This window comes from Balaenoptera physalus, assembly GCF_965194825.1.
Source record: "Balaenoptera physalus genome assembly, chromosome: 14".
In the NCBI taxonomy this organism is placed as follows: Eukaryota; Metazoa; Chordata; class Mammalia; order Artiodactyla; family Balaenopteridae; genus Balaenoptera; species Balaenoptera physalus.
In genome coordinates, this window is record NC_138893.1 from 72066333 (window position 1) to 72085930 (window position 19598).

Genomic DNA, 19598 nt, shown 5'->3' on the forward strand with positions numbered 1-19598 from the left:
TTTCCAGGAATGCAGTGGTTGGGTAATATGATAAATGCAAGTCACTGCTCAATGGACATTTAGGATGTTTGGGGTTGTTTGTTATTGAAAATATGCTGCAATAAACATCCTCGTATGACTTCATACAGTACAGTCATAGGATAGACTCCTAAAATATAGTGCATGGATCAAAGGGCATGTGGAATGGTACCTGGGATAAATTTTGCCAAAATGCCCCCAAACTGACATTCTCATCAATAAAGAAGCAAAGTACCAGTTTCCTAACCCTCTCACTAACACAGTAAATTTTCAAAATTTGATCATTGCTAATCTGGTGAGTAAAGTAATAAATTGACATTTCAATTTGTCTTCCTACTACGAGTGGTTTTGAACACATGATGCTTTTTGCATATAAAAAGCCTTTTGTACTTGTTTTCTTATGAATTGTCAGCCCATGTCCTTTCTTCCTTTTAGTGAGCTTAGTGAATTAGCCATGTTTCCCTGGTTAATTCTCTCTCCCACTACCGGAATGGAATACCACAGTTGTTTATCCATTCATCAGTTGATGGACATTTGGATTGTTTCTACTTTCTGTCTATTATGAGTAATACTGTTATGGATATACCGATAAGAGATTTTGTGAGGGCATATATTTTCAAATTCTTGGATATATACCTAGGAGTGGAATTACTTGGTCATATGGTAATTCTTCATTTCACTTTTTTAGGAACTGCCAAACTGTTTTCCAAAATGACTGAACCATTTTATATTCCCACCAGCAATGTATAAGGTTTCCAGTTTCTCCACATCATCATAAACACTTATTATTATCTGTCTCTTTTATTAAAGCCATCCTAGCCAGTGTATAGTGGTATCTTATTGTGGTTTTGATTTGCATTTACCTACTGATTAATGATGTTGAACATTTTTTCATGCGCTTTTTGGCCATGTGTATATCTTCTTTAGATAAATGTTTATTCAAATCCTCTGCCTATGTTTTCATTAGGTTATTTGTCATTTCCTGTTGAGTTGTAAAATTGTTTATATATTCTATATGCAAGTCCCTTATCATATTTATGATTTGCAAATATTGTCTCCTATTCTGTGGATTATCTTTTGACTTTCTTGACAAGGTCCTTTGAAAAGCAAAAGTTTTTAATTTTGATGATATCCAGTCTACTTAGCTTTTGTTTTCTTGCTCTTGCATTAGGTGTCATATGTAAGAATCCTTTGCCAAGTTCAAGGCCATGAAAATTTACTCCTATAATTTCTTCTAATAGCTCTTACATTTAGAATTTTGATCCATTTTGAGTTAATTTTTGTATATAGTGTGAGGTAATGGTCCAACTTCATTCTTTTGCATGTGGACATCCAGTTGTCCCAGCATTATTTATTGAAGACATTTTTTCCCCATTGAATTGTCTTGGCAAAAATCAATTAACCATACATGTGAGGGTTTTGTTTCTGGATCCTCATTCTATTCCATTTCCAGTACCACACTGTCTTGATTATTATAGCTTTGTAGTAAGTTTTGAAATTAGCAAAAGCAAGTGTGCAACGTTGTTTTTCTGTTTCAAGATTATATTGGCTATTCTGGGTCCCTTGCATTCCCATATGAATTTTAGCATTAGCTTGCAAATTTCTAAGAAAAAGGCAGGTGAGATTTTTATTGGGATTGCACTGAATCTGTAGACCAGCTGGGAAGTATTGCCGTCTTAACAATATTAACCCATCCAAATCCATGAACATAGGCAGTCTTTCTATTTATTTATGTCTTCTTTAATTTCTTTTAATGGTGTTTTACGGTTTTCAGTATACTAGTCTTGCACTTACAACTCTGCCTCCGTCTTTACTTCCTGCTTTCTCTGTGCCTCAAGGTCAGTTGGAGGTTAAGCCCTATGCAGGTCTTGGGCATGCGTACAACACAGCACATTCATGCGGCCTTCTAGAATTCTGGGAATATGCCACAGCTTTTCCAAGCCCCTATGAATACCTCATTCCCCAGTTTTTCCTTTTAAGCGTTTTGATCAGTTTCTTGTTATCCCCAGCTGGTATTGCCACCCCAGGCCGCTGATTGTTTTTGACAAATGTCCTCAGATTAGGGCTGTTTGCACAGAGTAAGCTCTGAGCCATGTCAAATAAAAGTAATCCCTAAGAAGGGAGCTTTTACAGGGAGCTGTCAGATCAAATAGTGACAATTCTTTGGGGATGGGGTTTTTTGGAAAGTTCCAAACCATTCTGTCCTCTTCAGGGGCTGCCAGGCTGCTGGTTTCCACGGCTACCAGGGTTGTGAGGCCTTTGGTTTTCAAGTCTACAATGGAGCTTGAGAGGCGGATGGGAATAAGGCAAGTTAAAACACCATAAAATTTGCTATTCTTATTATGATTCAGCCATTTCACTTCAATAAATGACACTCAGATTGTTGAAAACCTTTGGTTTTTTCCAAGAGCTCTGAAGAAGTTGATTTCAACAATTTTTGCCAGCATCTTCATTGCTTTAATGGAGGAGCATATTTTCAGAGGTCTTATTTTGCCATTCTGGAAGTCCTCTTGGTTTGAATTTTTATGTGATTTTTCATTTGTTTGTTTTGGGGATTTTTTTAACTTGGCTTTTAAAGGGATGGTTTTTCACTGGATACCCTTAGAATTTTTTTTCTTTAAAGTCAAACATTCATTTATTAGGATCTGTCTCAGTGTTGACCACTCTGTATCAACTCTCCTTTCAGTCAGTACATTCAAGTCTTCCTTTATTTCAGGAAAGTTGTTTTGAATGTTGACCCTAATTTTTTTTCTAACCCCTAGTTCAGATTTCCCTAACCAAAGGGGCAGAATGTCCTCCTCTGTGCTGAATGGCCTCTGTCTTCTTCTACTGAAGGCTGCCGTGCACCACTTGCAATTCAGAACAGGGCCTCTCTGTGGAATCTTCTCTGTACCCAAGGCAAAGTTTAGAGACCTGCCTGTGTTTCTACACCAATGATAATTATAAGGTAAGCATCTAATGTTTCAAAATCTGATGTCATTTAGTGACCACAACTACCCTGTGAGATAGGTATTATCTTCTTTTTACAGATACTGTGGCTCAGAGCATTGAGATGACTAGCCCACTGCCACCCAGCAGTTAAGTGTCAGAAGCAGGCTTTGTCCAAGTCCATGTGCTTGGCTAGTATGGCACGCTGATGCTTACATCTGCCTCAACAAAGGCATCGTCTGTTGACTGGGAGTACTTGCCGCTCTTCAGCCCTGTTATCCTGAGAAGAACTTGAGGGCTGGATCTATTTATCTTATTTAAAAACCCCTTTCAGAATTTAGAGTGGTTCAGTGGGAAGATAGCAAATCATGTGACGCATGTGCCACCTCTCACCCTCCAGCAGGCAGAAAGGGCTTTGCTAATTGAACGTGGCATTCTTCCCCTCTGTGCCCAATTAGGACTCAGAATCCTTCTAGACCCACTTTTAGAGCAGCCACCACCAATCTATTGGAGCGGACAGGCAAGTTGAAAGATATTTGCTGTTCCTTATCTAAATAGTTCATAAAATGAGGAGGCTGAGCCCTTGGGACAAATGTAGTCCTTCAGATATTTCCGGGGGGGTGGAGGTGGGGGGTGGGCAGGACCTTAATAGTCCTAGAATTGAGAAGTGAATATGAATCTCAGAAAAATTCATAAACTTTTGATCTTATGGCCTGATGCAAAGCCATGTAGCCCTTATCTAATGGCACATTTGCATTATCTAATGGCACATTTGCATTATCTAATGGCACATTGCACATTTTTGTATAAATGAAGCTGATTAAAACTCTTTGGGGTCTGCTTTCTGTATTGCTAAAATCCTAACATCTGATTTTCTAGCAGTCTCTGCTTCAACATTTGTTGCCAAGAAGCAATCCACGCAGCTTCACGCAAACGGCTCTCAGGCTGGGTGAGCTTTTGAAAATACCCAGGACCTCCAAGACTAGAACGGATAGAGGTAATGAAATGCTTCCACTCACTGAAAGCCCGGAATTGTCCTGTGTGCCCCAGTCCCAGAGACCAAAAAAAGCCTGTCCCCTCAAGATTTGACTCCAATACCTGTGGCTGCTGTGAGCGTCAGGAGAGCAGCCTGATGAGCAGCCAGTGGGAGGTTCAGAAGTTTGCCCTGCAGACCACAGGGAGCCTTCAGCCAAGGAAGATGGATGGTCAGGGGCTATGGAAGGCAGAGTGAGGGATGAGAAATGACGCAGCCCTTAGCCCTAATTGGATTCTGGGTTTCCATGGGGTGCACTATCACTGCTTATAAATGTGGCCCAGTGGCAGAATTGAGTTATCAACCAAGCAGATTCCTGAGTCACAGATCATCCTGTCCTCCAGAACGTGATTAAAGACTGAGCACTGCCCAGGAAGATCTCCACAGCTGTGGGCTTGGAGGATAGTTTTTTTCTGTTAAAGCACAAGAAAACAGAGGCCAACAAATATTATCTTAGGCCTGGCTATGTTCCTTGCTGGCTTCAAAAGCTTGAGAAGTCCGGGATGTGTGTGTGTGTGTGTGTGTGTGTGTGTGTGTGTGTGTGTGTGCACGTGTGCATGCAGGAGCATATAATCAGCATGAATAGGTGAAAGTTGACTCCCCGTACACCTCCCCCACCCTGAGTATATAAAGAGTGTCCTCTGAGGATGAGAAAGTAGGAAGACATCCCCACACCTCAGCATTCATGCAGTCAATTAGCAAACTTTGGTAGAGTGCCAACAATGTGCAAGGCCCAGAACTCAGACATCATAATGGCTAATTTCATATTATGGCTAATTTCATATTATGCCATTAGTAGGCTGTGTCCATGCCTCCTATAGCTCACCCCCACCTTCCACAAAATCACACCATTAGTGATGCATTCCTTTGGGTCCTTGTAAGTTTCCTAGAAGGGAATATAACCACACAAGGGGAAAGAGCACTGAGGGACCTGTTGGGAGACTACTCCAGGTCAGCTGTGTGACCTTAGGCAAATCACCCACCCTCTCTGGACCTGTTTCTCCTTCATAAAATAAGGGTGGTGTTCTCCAAGTTCTCCTTTAAAATCTGACTTCTCAGTCATTATTTTGTGAAGTGCAGGTCTTAACTTCTGAGCCCACCAGAGGAGAGCCAGGAAAAGCCTGGAGACTTGGGAGTGGGACAGGATGCAGGACTGAGTTATTCCTCTGAAGGCTGAGCACAGAAGGCTCAGGCTTCGGCCTGCATGGGGCCCCTTAACCTTCTCCACTAGGGCCACACACCCGCAGTGCCATAGTTTCTGCCCCAGCTCAGACCCTGGTCCCAACAGGTCGACATGATGAGCAAGACAAAGTGGAGAGGGACAGCCCGCTAGCCCTGCCATTACCAGGAAGTGACCTTGGGGTAAGTAACTTTACTTCTCTGAGCCTCAGCTTCCTCCCCCTCACTCCTGTGCAGGGACCACTCCTCATTTCCCTTCCTAAAGTCTAACCCACCCCATCACCATTATTTTCTCTCTGTCCCTTGGTTTTCTCTTCAGGGAAGTTACTACATTTTGTAGCCATTGTCTGTTTATTAGGGGGAAGGGTATCTGTCTCCCCCTCTGGAATGTGAGCCTCATAAGAGAGGAATTTGCCTCATTCATGTTTAATCTCCGATGCCCACAACATTGTTCAATGTGTATTTCCAACACTAGCAATAATAAAACGGCAATAACAATAGTAACCCCATATTTGGACCTCACTTTCAGGAGAGAAATAACCCCTGGCTTGGACTCACCTGCTAGGAAGGGCCCCCAGGCCATGACCGCCCCATAACCTTGCCCTCCTGTGCCAGCCTGGCCTCTCCCCTGGGCCGAGTGCTGGCAGGCTGGGCGTGTTCCCGGCCAGGGTGCAGCTCTCTTGGGCACGGCCCTCCCAAGCCCCGACTGGGTCAGCCCAGTACCAAGCAGGCAGAAGCTCCCATGCCTCCCCTGCTGCCCCGCTGGGTCTCAGGAAGTGCTCACTGACGATGCCCACGCTTGTCAGTCCCCAAAGTGAGATGCTGGGCAGGTCCCAGGTGGCCTCGCTTTTCCATTCAGCCGAGGAACATTTCAGGCTCATTCACCCCCACCAGCATGGAGACCACACGTCAGGCCAACCTGGAGGCATAAGGCTTTAGCAATTTAGAAGTTGCAACAGGGCAGATAAAGAGCTCAGGAATGTCTTCAATCTAAGAAAAGGTGTGTGATCCTCATTCTTTATAACTCAAGCACATGATCTCCCCTTCCCTTTGCCAATAAAACACAGTTCCAGCCGCAAGTTTCCCCCATTCCTTCCGCACAGTGGGTTTCCTCACAGCCTCCAAGTCAGGGTGAGGAGAGTGCCCAGAAATGTCCCATTTTAAGCCAACCCAATCGCCTATATTTGAGAAAAGGAGTTAAATAAGGGGCAGCAACCAACAAACCAGAGCCTCGTGGCTGTTCTGGTTCTAAAGGTTCTAAAGGTAAAAAGACCTTAGAGCATTTGAGGATCAGGATGGGCAAGTAACGCGACCAAAGTCACACAGCCAGAAGGCAACAAAGCCAGGATTTCACCCCGCTGATACCCCAGATGCTGTAGCCTGCTATGCCCTGCTCACAGGCCACTCACTGTGGGTTTGTGGCTCAGTCCTGTTGTTGATGTGCTCAGCAAACCGATCCTTGTGGCATGATGCCCTGCCTCCTGCGTGGTGGGCATCTGGCTGACCCTCTCCCAGCGAGCCCGGTCCCCACCATCCTCCTGAGAACACTAGCAGGGCTGTTTCATCTGTTGCAAGCCCAGAATGCAGGTCCTCTGAGTTTTTCCAGGGCCTGTAAAAATGTTTGTGACATGAGAAACCATTAGGAGCTCCAAACTTCTCAAATGCTACGAAAAACATCTTTTGACAAAATATGTAGGTATTTTAATCCCAGGCCTACAATATGTAACATTATGTCAACTAGGGAACTTGTTGTTTTATAGTAGTTATATATAACTCATGTCATTATATATAAACTGCATGTAATGAAGGTGGATGTGGTGGTTTTACTGTTTGAAATGGGGCAGGTGGAGTCTCCAAGGGATAGAGTGTAGTGGGCAGTGACTTTCTTTTTTTTTTTTTAATTTATTTATTTATTCATTTATTTTTGGCTGCATTGGGTCTTCGTCGCTGCGCGTGGGCTTTCTCTAGTTGCGGCGAGCGGGGGCTACTCTTCGTTGTGGTGCGCGGGCTTCTCATTGCGGTGGCTTCTCTTGTTGCGGAGCATAGGCTCTAGGCGCACGGGCTTCAGTAGTTGTGGCTCGTGGGCTCTAGAGTGCAGGCTCAGTAGTTGTGGCACACGGGCTTGGTTGCTCCGCGGCACGTGGGATCTTCCCGGACCAGGGCTCGAACCCGTGTCCCCTGCATTGGCAGGCAGATTCTTAACCACTGCGCCACCAGGGAAGTCCAGCAGTGACTTTCTTAAAATGGCCCCGACCCCCTCCCTTACTTGGCTCAGCCATCAGGAAGCAGTCCCCTCCAAGGGCGACACACCTCCTTTCCTGGGACATTCCTTGGCACCAAAGGCGGTTTAGTCAGACTGTTTCAGGAATCACAAGTGAAAGAGGCCCGTGGTCACCCCACAGGGATGTGCTGCATCTTCCCAGCATTCAGCTTTTGACTATGGTGCAGGTGTAAAGATAGTGAGCCATGAATAGGGCATCTCTCTGTGCCAGGCACCAAACCAGACTCCTCACACACTCCCTCTCACTCATCTTCCCAGCAACAATGTGAGCTGCCAAGACAACACTGGAGCTTGGTGTGATCACGCACTTACCCAGGCCACGCGATGGGTGACTGAGCAGTGCCAATTCATGGGGCATCGGATCTGCCCAGAACCAAAGTCCAGGATCCTCCCACTGCATGCCTCTTAAAGGGCCCTTCGAGCTTTCCATTCTTTTATTCCTTCACTTCCTATTCTTCTGAAGATAGCCTGAAATTTAATCTTGTAAATTTAAAATGAATAAAGCCCATAGGGCAGAAGCAAAGAGAAGGGAGGGCCATTAATGAATGAAGGAGTCCAACACATTTCTGCAGTGCCAAGTGTATATGAGGATTCCAGAGGAGGTGGGAGAGGTTCTCTTCACACACTTAGCAGGCATGACAGAGGCTGCAAACAGGTAACGTTTCAACACTTCATTCAGAATGGTAAAATATTGATACTAGTAGACTTTGATAAGACATATATGTATTGTAATGTCCAGAGAAACCACTATACAAAGAGATACACTCTTAAACCTAATAAACAAACCAATATAGAATCCTAAAAAGTGTTCAAGTAACCCATAAGAAGGCAAGAAAAGAGAAACATAAGAACCACAGAAAACAAACATAAAACAAATAATAAAACGGCAGATTTAATCCCTAACGTCTCAATAATTGCCTTAAATTAAATGGTCTAAATGCACCAAGCATGACAGAAATTAGTAAAATGGATGTTAAATGAAAAGAAAAAAAGAAAGACCCAACTATATGCTATTTACAAAAATCTCACTTCAAATTCAATGACAAAGGTAGATTGAACATAAAATGATGGGAAAAAACAATGCAAACATGAATTTAAAAATTAGGGGGGGCTTCCCTGGTGGTGCAGTGGTTGAGAGTCTGCCTGCCGATGCAGGGGACACGGGTTCGGGCCCTGGTCTGGGAGGATCCCACATGCCGCGGAGCAGCTGGGCCCGTGAGCCACACCTGCTGAGCCTGCGCGTCTGGAGCCTGTGCTCCGCAGCGAGAGAGGCCGCGATGGTGGGAGGCCCGCGCACCGCGATGAAGAGTGGCCCCCACTTGCCACAACTGGGGAAGGCCCTCGCACAGAAACGGAGACCCAACACAGCCAAAAATAAATACATAAATTAATTTAAAAAAAAAAATAGGCTAAGTTGACAAGCCTTGTTTAAAAAAAAAAAAAAAAATTAGGAGGGACTTCCCTGGTGGTCTAGTGATTAAGAATCCATCTTGCAATGCAGGGGACACTGGTTCGATCCCTGGTCAGGGAACTAAGATCCCACATTCCACAGGGCAACTAAGCCCATGCACTGCAACTGCTGAGCCCACTCACCACAACTAGAGAGAAGCCCCTACACCACAACTAAGACCCGATGCAGTCAATAAATAAATAAATAAGTATTTTTTTAAAAAAAAAGAAGAAAAAAATAAAAATTAGGTGTGTATATATATCAATATCTGATAAAGGGAACTTCAGAACAAGGAAAATTACTAGAAGCAAAGAGGGACATTATAAAATGATAAAAGGATCAATTCAGGAGGAAGACATAACAATACTCTATGTGTACACACCGAACAACAGAGCCTCAAAATAGGTGAAGAAAAAACTGATGGGGCTGAAAGGAGAAGCACGGAAATCCAAAATTATAGTTGGTAACTTCAAACAACTTCAAATTTGTAGCATCTGGACAGAAGTGTGGGTACCCTGGAGACGGAGACGCAATACTTGTGACTAGCAACTGAACTGAGGTCAGCCTGAGGTACGGAACCCTTAAAACTGTGGGGTCTGTGCTTACTTTGGGTAGTTAGTGTCAGAATTGAATTGAATCGTAGGGCACTGAGTTGTGTCACAGAATCAGAGATTTGGTGTTGATCTTGGAGAACTGGAGAATTGATTGGTGTTGGAAAAGATACCACATATTGGGTGTCGGAAGCAGTGTCAGAAAGAACATCACAGTGGCAAAGGGAAATTCAGGTAGAAAAAGAGCATCCTGGATTACCCAGTGGAATCCCAGCAATCTTTAAACGGGGAAGATGGAGGCAGCAGAGGAGGTCAGAGTGACGTCATGTGAGAAGGACTAGACCCACCATTGCTAGTGATGGAGACGGATGGAGAGGTACCAAGCCAAGGAAGGCAGGCAGTCATAAGAAGCTAGAAAGGGCAAGAAAACAGATTCTCCACTAGAGCCTCCAGAAGGAGGTACACAGCCCTGTGAATACTTTAGCCCAGTGAGACCCATTTCAGACTTCTGACCTCCAGAACTGTAGAATTTGTGAAATTTTAAGCCACAAAATTTGTGGTAATTTGTTACAGCAGTGGTAGGCAAATAATACAGGAATTATAGTTGCTAATACTCATCTTATATGCGATGGGGTGTTCAGTATGCCGTGATTAGCCCTGTTTTAGTCAGAAAGCTAATACACTGGGTTAGAGCTAATGATGAAATGTTTAGGCTCATGTAGCCATGAAGGTCAAGAGGCAAACTAGGCTTCAGGTGAGATGGATCCAGCAGTCTTTCCCATCATCAGACCTCAGTCTCTCTCTCTCTCTTGTTAGCTCCCCCTCTCACAACTGTTGGCCTCTGGGTTGTGTTTCTCAGGCAGGATCTCTCCACATCGTGGCCCAGAAGGACCCTACAAGAGTAAATGTTCCATTTACCTGCTAGAGGTAGTCCCAGAGAAAAAGAAAGAAGTCTTAGTAGTAAAAGGCCTGGGGAAGATGCTTAATGGCCTGGGTTAGGGAACATGCCCAGTAGTGAGGCAGTTGCCATGGCTAAAGAGATGGAGTGCACTGACTGGCCGGCCAGGAGCACGCTCCAGCCTAGCCCCAGGCGAGAAAGGAAGATACCTTCCCAAAAGAAAGAGGGGTGGGGAGTATGGGAACAGACCAAAACTGGCTGCCACGGTCCATTACCTTGACTGAGGTTGATGAAATGCAGGATCAAGGTATAATTACACAGTGTAGTTATAAAAGTAAATAACAGTGGAACTAAAAGAAATTATGGGAAACCATTAAACTTGGGAAAATGAAGGGAGGAAGGAGAGGCATATCTATGAAGCAATTTCTTTTTTCCACTGTAGGGGTCAATAAATTTTCTACAGATAATGGATCAAGAAATAAGACTACACATGCATGCTATTTAGAGTTATGGAGGTATCCACCAGAAGGACTAAAAATGGAAATGTTTAAAAGAAGTCTGCTTCTGGAGAGTGAGACCAGGACTGGGGAGAAGTGAGGTTGGCAACTGTTTTCTTTCATCATAAACTCTTCTGTCCTACTTGATTTGTTCCTATTTGTACGCATTACGTCGATGACAAGATATACTGTGGTAGTGAAAGATCATTAAATATTGATATTTGGATGAACGGCCTAAGCTAGTATTGTGACTCCATTTGGGATGAAATTTTAGGGTCAAATACAATGAAGATGATTTGAAATCATCTTTATTAGCATTTAAGTTACGCTTTTTGAGAAGCAAACTACCTACTTTCTTATCTGCTAGGCTGAACCTCTAGGAGTTTGACCTGCTATGTCACAAGTTTCAATAAAAGATAGATGTCCCAAGGCTTTAAAAACAAACCGGGCTTCCCTGGTGGCACCACTAGTGGTTAAGAATCTGCCTGCTAATGCAGGGGACACAGGTTCGAGCCCTGGTCTGGGAAGATCCCACATGCCACGGAGCAACTAAGCCCGCGAGCCACAACTACTGAAGCCCGCACACCTAGAGCCCATGCTCCACAACAAGAGAAGCCACCGCAATGAGAAGCCTGCGCACCGCAACGAAGAGTAGCCCCCGCTCACCGCAACTAGAGAAAGCCCGTATACAGCAACGAAGATCTGATGCAGCCAAAAAAAGAAAGCAATTACAAATAGATGAAGGAATGAATGGATGGACCTCTTGTCAACCCCCTTTCTACAGGAGACAGCAAGGTACCTTAGTTCTCACAAGAAGACCTGCCCCTCCCCCATTTATCTGTTTCGCAGACATAGGGCTCATCTGTCTCCGGCGTCTGTCCGGAACACTGACCACACCACGCTCATCTCTCTGCTCCGGCCAGCTCTGGCCCTGGGAGATGAATGGAAGCCACCTGAGAGCAGCTGGCCAGGATCCCATTCACCTTTGCTTTCCTGGGGCCTGACTTGGTCCTCTGACTCTTGGCCTAGATCCCCATCTCCAGTTGCCCAAAATCCAGGCCTGGCTTCTTCATACCCGAATTTTCTATTGACTTAGAGGTCACAGCCCCTAGGTGTCCAAGTTTGGGAAGGTCCCTGAGGTCATCGGCATCCCTTTTTTATCAGTCCCGGGCTTTCCAGACCGTCTTAACCACCTGAAGTGACAGGGACCCCATCTCTCCCTAGTGGCTGCTCCTTCTCCAGGAAAGTAAATCATCATTGCCCAGCTTCCCTATGAGCCAAGGGGCAGCACTAGGACCAAGATGTGGGAGCCACTGAGGCAGACTGAAGAGGTCAGGTTCCCAGGGCAAATGGGCCAGAGAATGACAGCGGGAGGGGGACAGGGTGCGTGGGTGTGCAGCACAGAATCTAAGGCTATCGAAATCGTTCTTGGAGTCCAACTCCCTCAGTTGGCAAATGGGGAAATCAAGGCTGGGAGAGGTTGGAGATTTACCCTGGTCACATAGAGAGTTTGTGGCCAGGCTGAGCCCAGACCTCGGGTCACCATGTCCCTTGCTGCCTGTCACATGACAAAGTCCATGACTCCAACACTCCCTTCTATGTAGCCTTTTGAAGTGTTTATGCACTAAAAATAATTGAAAACCATTTTAATCGGGTACGTTGCTTTAAATCCCTTCCCCAACAGGAAATATGCAGACTCGCTGGCTGGCGGGAGGCTTGGCAGATGGCCTTGAACTTCCTTGACCTTCCCACGCCCAGGCTGAGGTGTTCCGTCCAGCGCTGTGGCCTGAGCCCAAGCTGAATGGCTGAGGCTGGAATTCAATGATAACAGCCTCTTCCAGGTATCACTCTCTAGCCAGCAGCTGGATTAATATTCAGAGCAGATTGGAGGAGAAATCTAATTGAATTCAAAACATAATAAATTGAAGCCAACTCATTCGATTTATGGCAGTGTCTTCTGGCATCTTGTAATTTTGCGTCACATTCATTTGGAGCCAATCAAATTAGGGTGATCATTAGCAGCCGAGGTGTGCATTGAGGCTGGAGCCATGCTCCCTGCTCTGGTGGTAATGAGGTCTGTGCAGCAGGATAATGCAGGAGGCAGCTAGCTGGGTGGAGGAGGCTGTGAGGGCACAGAGATCACTGCCTCGTTAATAGGAAAATTGACACGGGGAGGAGTGAGCCTGGACTCCAGTCCTGCTGCTTGCTTACAGGGTGGCCTCGGCCTTCACCTTCTGCAGCCTTGGTCTTCTCATTGGGATAGGAGCAGTGCCCACCTCTAAGGCTGAGTGAGTATGAAATGAGATCATGCGGTAATAAGCATCTCCTCCTCCAGTTCCTCAGGGTCCATTTCTGCTCTCTGCTCCACCACACCCCACAGCCCCATTGATGGTGCTCCTTGGTACCCAGTTCTTGCCCACAGGCCTCTGGCTTAGCCAACCACCTGGGGGCCACCCTACCTCTCCAGGGGAGCCCTGTCAAAGATTCTGTGGCCATCAAAAGACACACTACTCAAAGCAAACTTATGGGCTTGCCACCCTCAAAGCCCACAACCAGGACTTTGAGGTGTGGCTGGGCCCAGGAGTTCAAATAAGGTCCTCGACACTCCCTAGTCGCCTCTAGACTCTGCAGGCCTCCACTTGGCTTCAGCTTCAGACACATTCTCTCCGTGAGACAGCAGGATGTTGTACAGAAGCCCCTGCTCACACAGCCCGCACAGTACACATAGACAGACAGAGTACTCCTTCCCCAACATCCATCCTCAGTTCCTGAAAAGTGGGCTCTGGTTGGCCCTGCTGTGTCACATGCCGACCCTGAGCTAATAAGCACGTCTAATGTTATGAGACGCTCTAATTGTCCAGCATGTGTCATCTGACCACCTGTGGTTGAGAAGGGGCGTTCCTCTATTATTACCCCCACAGAATCACAGAATGTTGGTTTCTTAAAGCAGGACATCATAGAGGTAAAACTGTACCAGAAGTCCCTGCAATGCCATGTAAGGGACCACAAAACCAGCATCTAGGTGACAAAGAGAAATGTGCCTCTGGAATTTCCTAGGTCCCCTTTTTCAGCCCCTACCCCCAGGTGCCCAGATTTCACTCCACCCCTCTCGTTTCTCCCCATCCTCCCAGACCTCCCGGGCCATCTACCCTCTCGGCCTCCCTTGTCTCCTTCTGCAGAAGACCAAACCTAGAACCTCTCTCTGCTTTCCCTCTGAAACCTGTATCCCCTGCTCTGCCTCCAGATGGACTTATCTCCCAGCCCTCCCCCACTCTCACCCCTCCCTTGAGTTCTGAGAGGAGAAGCAAACATCAGGAGGGCTGGATCCATCCCCGACTTCTAGGGAAAGACAAGGGAACACATCTGGCACAGGTCAGGAACCACATGGATTCTCTGACACCTGGTGTGCCTATTATAGGAGCACGGGAAGCTTTAGATGGGAGGCACACAAGGGATCAGAGTTCTTTTCCCCCCTGCCTCTCAGAGATATGGAGAGACAGTGATTGAGATGCCACCTCTGTAAGAGGAATCCTCAGGTTTGGAAGGCCACATGGGCCAGACTCTGGCCTAGCACAAGGAAGCATGGTAGGGTGGAGTGAGAGGGAGGGTGCTTCTGCCCTATGCTATGGAAGAAAAGAGCAGTCCTTTCATGTAAGGTAAACTCCAGGGTCTTCAATCTAGGTGACCATATGCCCTACTTTGCTGGGGAGAGTCCTGGTATTATATCTTTTGTCCTGGTATAATTATTAGTAAAATCCTAGAGTGGGTTGAATTATGCAACCCCCCTCCAAAAAAAAAAGTGCTCACATCCTAACCCCTGTAGCCTGCAAATGTGAACTTATTTGGAAAAAGAGTTTTTGTTTTGTCTTTTATTGAAGTATAGTTGATTTACAATGTTTCAGGTATAGAGCAAAGTGATTCAGTTTTACATATATATATATTCTTTTTCAGATTCTTTTCCATTATATGTTATTACAAGATACTGAATATAGTTCCCTGTGCTATACAGTAGGTCCTTGTTGTTTATTTTATATATAGTAGTGTGTATCTGTTAATCCCAAATTCCCAATTTATTACCCACCCCCTTCCGCTTTCTCCTTTGGTAATCATAAGTTTGTTTGGAAAAAAGGGTCTTTGGAGATGTAATTAAGGATCTCAAGATGAGATCATCCTGGATTATCCACTGGGCCCTAAATCCAATGATAAGTGCCCTTATAAGAGACAGAAGAGAAGACACACAGATGAGAAGACCATGGGAAGACAGCAGCAGAGATTGGAGTCATGCGGCCACAAGCCAAGAATGCCTGCAGCCACCAGAAGCTAGAGAAGTAAAGGAAGGAGCCTCCCCAAGAGCCTTCTGAGAAAACACAGTTCTGCCAATACTTTGTTTCCAGACGTCTGGTCTCCAGAACTATGAGAGAATAAATATCTATTGTTTCAAGCCACCAAGTTTGTGGTAATTTGTTATATAAGCCCTGTAAAATGGATACAAATCCCCTTTCACTTTCAAAAGTATCCAAGTTTCATAATATATTCTCCCCCCTCCCCCCCCCACAACCCACACACACACCCCAGAGAGGAGTCTGAGGGAAGAAAGAAAAAGCAGGCCTCCTAGGCTTGTGCCTATCTTAGGCTCAGGACCAGAAGTTCAAGGGGGGCCCTGGAGGCTAGCAGGTCACCAGCACATGATATGGGCAGGAATAATAGAATATGTGTCTGAGTCACACTTCCTGATTTCAAAACTCACTACAAAGCTAACCCAAACAGTGTGGTACTAGCATAAAGAAAGACAATAGAATTGAGAATCCACAAATACGCTTATATATCTATGATGAACTAATTTTTGATAAGGCTGCCAAGTCCATTCAAAAGGGAAAGAACAATCTCTTCAACAAATGGTGCTGGGAAACTGGATAGTCACATGCAAAAAGACTAAAGTTGGAATCTACCTCATACCATATACAAAAATCAACTGTAGGATTGATGTTATTACTTCCTTAAATATTTGATTGAATTCACCAGTGAAGTCATTCAGACCTGGGAGCTTCTTTGTGAGAAGTTTTTAATTTTAATGTCATTAACAGTAATAGAGCTATTCAGTTGTCTATTTTTTCTTGAATGGGCTTCGGTAATTTTTTGAGAAATTTGTGTAATACACCAGGCTGCATCCCACGGCCCATTGTGTGATTCAAGGTGGAATTCACATTCTCAAGAACAGACAGCAAGGCTGGGGGATCTGCCTTCTAACTCAGGCAGCTCGACTTGCTAGAAAATGATGGAGAGAAATCCACTGCCAAAACCCCACTCTTAGCCCCACGCCCCTCTACCATGACATCCTGGGAGCTTCGTGGTGGCAGGGCCAAAGGCCTCAGTGCCCAGGCTCACAACCGACACGGGAGGGCTGGGGCAGACCATCCCTGCCCCTCCCTCTCTTCCCACTCTCCACCTTCTGCTAAGAGTCTGGCAGGGCCTGGGAGAGGAGAGTCCCCTTCTCTCCTTTCTGACAAAGTCCTGGGGTTTCTCCTCTGTGGCTTTTGATTGCTCAACCTCCGCACAGGTGCTCAGTATTAGGAAGCACTTTGCCCCACTGTGCATGCCTCGGCCTCATAGGACAGCATCCTGGTCATCACGTGTGTAAGGAAATCACACTTGGAACCCAGGGCTCGAGTCCCAGCTGGCTCTGCTCCTCCCGAGGAGGAGTGCTCAGATACAACGTTGAGAGGAAGCAGGGTGATGTGAGGGGCTCCACACACAGATGAGAGGGCTTCAGGTGTCCTCTCAGCTGGCCTGCAAATGCCCTGGGACTTCAGGCAAGTCTCTCCATCCTTCTGGGTCTCAGTTTCCTCATCCGTAATTTGAGAGCCTTGACGTAGTCAGATCCCAACCCTAACACTGTGAGCTCAAACAATCTATGATCTGAAGTCCAAAGCCAATGAAAACTTGGAACACTTGAATGACACCAAGCAAACCCACAGAGGAGTTTATCTGGGCACTGGGGGCGCCCTGAGAATTCACACAGCATCTCTTTGTACCAGAGCATGCAAAATGGCTGGATGTTCAGGCAGGAAGGACCTCAGAATACATGTCATAGGTGAGGAACCTGCGGCCCAGGAAGGGGCAGTCACCTGCCCAGGGTCTCCAGGCCACTCAGCTTCCCACTCTGGGCTCTCTTTGCTGCACCCCTTTGCTTCCTGCATCCTCAGTTCTTAGCACTGTCCTAGTGACAGACAGCCAACAGAGCCAGCCTCCTACAAATGTCACATCATCACTCTGGAGATAACAAGCTGTTCAGACAGACTCCAACATTCCCAACCGAGACACAGGAAAGCCCATAGCAATGGTAGGACTTATTTGCTCTGGAAGACAGTACTTGGAGGTCTTCTGTCAAAATGCATGGATTTCTGATCTCTGAACCAGGCCTGGGTGTTTGGAGATAAGATGGGATTTGAGCGGGAGCCCTGGTGACTAGATCAGCAAGTGTCTTGTGGGAGGGAAGTAGCCTTGCCACTAAATGTCACCAGTCAGAACGTCCATCCCCTCAGGACCCAGGTGTCTGCTCCAACCCTTTGCACCTCTCACGCGATGTTGGAGGAGAAGGTCAGTCAGCACAGCCTTGCTGGAAAGTGGTTTTGCAAGATGTATCAGAAGCTTAGGAATGTGCACATTCTGTTTCCCCTTCATTTTGCTTTTAGGTAGCTCTTCTACAGGAATTCTTAGAACCAGGTTTCCTTGACAGGAGAGCAGAACCCAGGGGACCCCTAAGGACCTCCGTGGACAGTCTTTTCCACCTAGGCATGAAGAGATTTTTAAAATAGCTTTTTCTGATTATAAATGCAATGTCTGCTTATTACAGAAAACTTGGGAAATGTGAAAAATATAAAAAGAACAAAAAAAATCACTATAATTCCATAATCAGTGGTGTATTTCCTTCCAGGGATATTGGTTTATTGTTTTTCCACGATTGGGTAAGTGCACTTACAAATAGTGGAGCATATACTCTATGGTTCAACATCCTGATTTCAAAGTATTTAGCAGATCATGAGCAATCCCAATACTATTAAAATAGCAGCCCAGGAGCCTGTCATAGCATGTTATTTAGCTTTCTCTGATTGTAGGACATTTGCTTGTTCCCTATATTTCACTACATGATACAGCACAGAGAAAGGCCTTTTTGTATATAATCTTACCATCAAATACAGGTCTCCCTTATAAGCACTGAGCTCCTCCAGGTTGCCTCATGCACATTTATAGCCGCGCCTTCCATGGCTCCAGAGCCTGGCATGTGCCTAGGTGGCTGATGATGTTGATTGAATGACCCTCATTCATTGACAACACATGCATAACCCATTCCCTCTCACTGTTAAGTGACAGTGCACGGATCTGACACACACTCACTAAAGAACATGTTAGCTTCCAGGAAGCTAAGGACAGTGACCACAGAAATGCTCAGAGCACAGCAGGGAGACTGAGGAAAGCAGGGGTGTCCAGGCACGGGGCTGTCGTCAGAGGAGGGTGCAGCAGCCGGCACGTCATCTGGACCTGTGTCTGTTAAATATTTCTAAAAACCAAATGTTTCTGAGCCAAATGTCGCTGATCCCTGTCTGCATAAGGAAGTTTGCCTATTTGCACAGGAACACAGCATTTGTTCATTGGTTTCTGTGTTAATATATACAAACGTAGTTTTCTGTGTCAATAGTTCTGCCTGGGGAAGAGAGGAGGAAGTATGACTAGGTGATAAAGTACTGAGCCCAAGATAGAAAGCTTGCCTCCATCAGGCCCAGGGAATTTACAGAGGACAGTACTCTGCCTTGGTCTCTCTCTTAATTTATATTATACTGCCCTGCTTTCTCAAATACAAAAAATAGACAGGCTACATTCCCTTAGACCCCAGAGTTTAAATGTTCCATGTGGAGAGTCACTCTGCACGCACTGTTGCTAGAGATGCTGTAGCCTCTATTAGCTGCACTGCAGAGAAGAATTTGCCGACCCAGCTCTTCCTGGTCTCCTCCCTGAAGCCCAGCTCCCCTCTAAGCTTCCAAGTTGATTTGTCTTTTCTTCTCGGTGGACACCAGCATACTGTCCTTTCATGGGGCACTTACTCAAGGCCAGGTGCTGTGCTGGCGGCTCAGAAGATGAAGGCCCAATTCACTTGCTTGAGGGGCTACAGACGTGAGGAAAGAGAGAGACGCCCTTTCTTTTTTCCAGTTCTAACACTCCCTAAGTGCCCAAGAGAGACATTACAAAGTGCTCTGGGCATGCAGACAATGAGACAAGGGAGCCAGGGAAAGTTTTCAAAGAAGGTAAACTTGGAAAGTGCACAGGAATTCAATAGGCATCAATCTGGGCAAAGTATGGCATGTTTGAGGAACAGAAAATAAGGAGTCTGGTGACTGCAACAGGATGGGGGATGCAGATGGGGTTAGAACAGAGGATGGGAGGGCCAGCTAGTGGTGGACCATGAATGGCCCAAGGGTCGTGTAAAAGCACTGGGACTGTATCTTGTAGATGGTAGGAACTGCCAAATAGGAGGGTCAAGTTCAAATCTATGACTGGAGTAGAGAAGGGACCACAAGACAGAAAGACTGGAAGCAGAGATACGAATGAGGAAATTCTTGCAACAGTCCAAAGGCACAGGGATGAATCAGATGCTGTGAATTAGGCAAACAAGTGGTTGCTGATAGGAGTAACTGTGATGGAAAATCCAGTGGGAATCCAAGAGAAGGGTTCCCATTTTGCTTTGGACTTGCACTTCAGGTGTGTGTG

At 45.8% G+C, this 19598-nt stretch overlaps 1 long non-coding RNA gene across 1 annotated transcript; it reads left to right on the forward strand.

The window, feature by feature from the left end:
* The first annotated feature begins 3951 nt into the window (after nt 1-3951).
* On the forward strand, nt 3952-16046 carry LOC309642483. Its single transcript, XR_014253225.1, has 2 exons — nt 3952-5341; nt 10781-16046. It is a non-coding gene; the product is annotated as an uncharacterized lncRNA (long non-coding RNA).
* Nucleotides 16047-19598: the final 3552 nt, after the last annotated feature.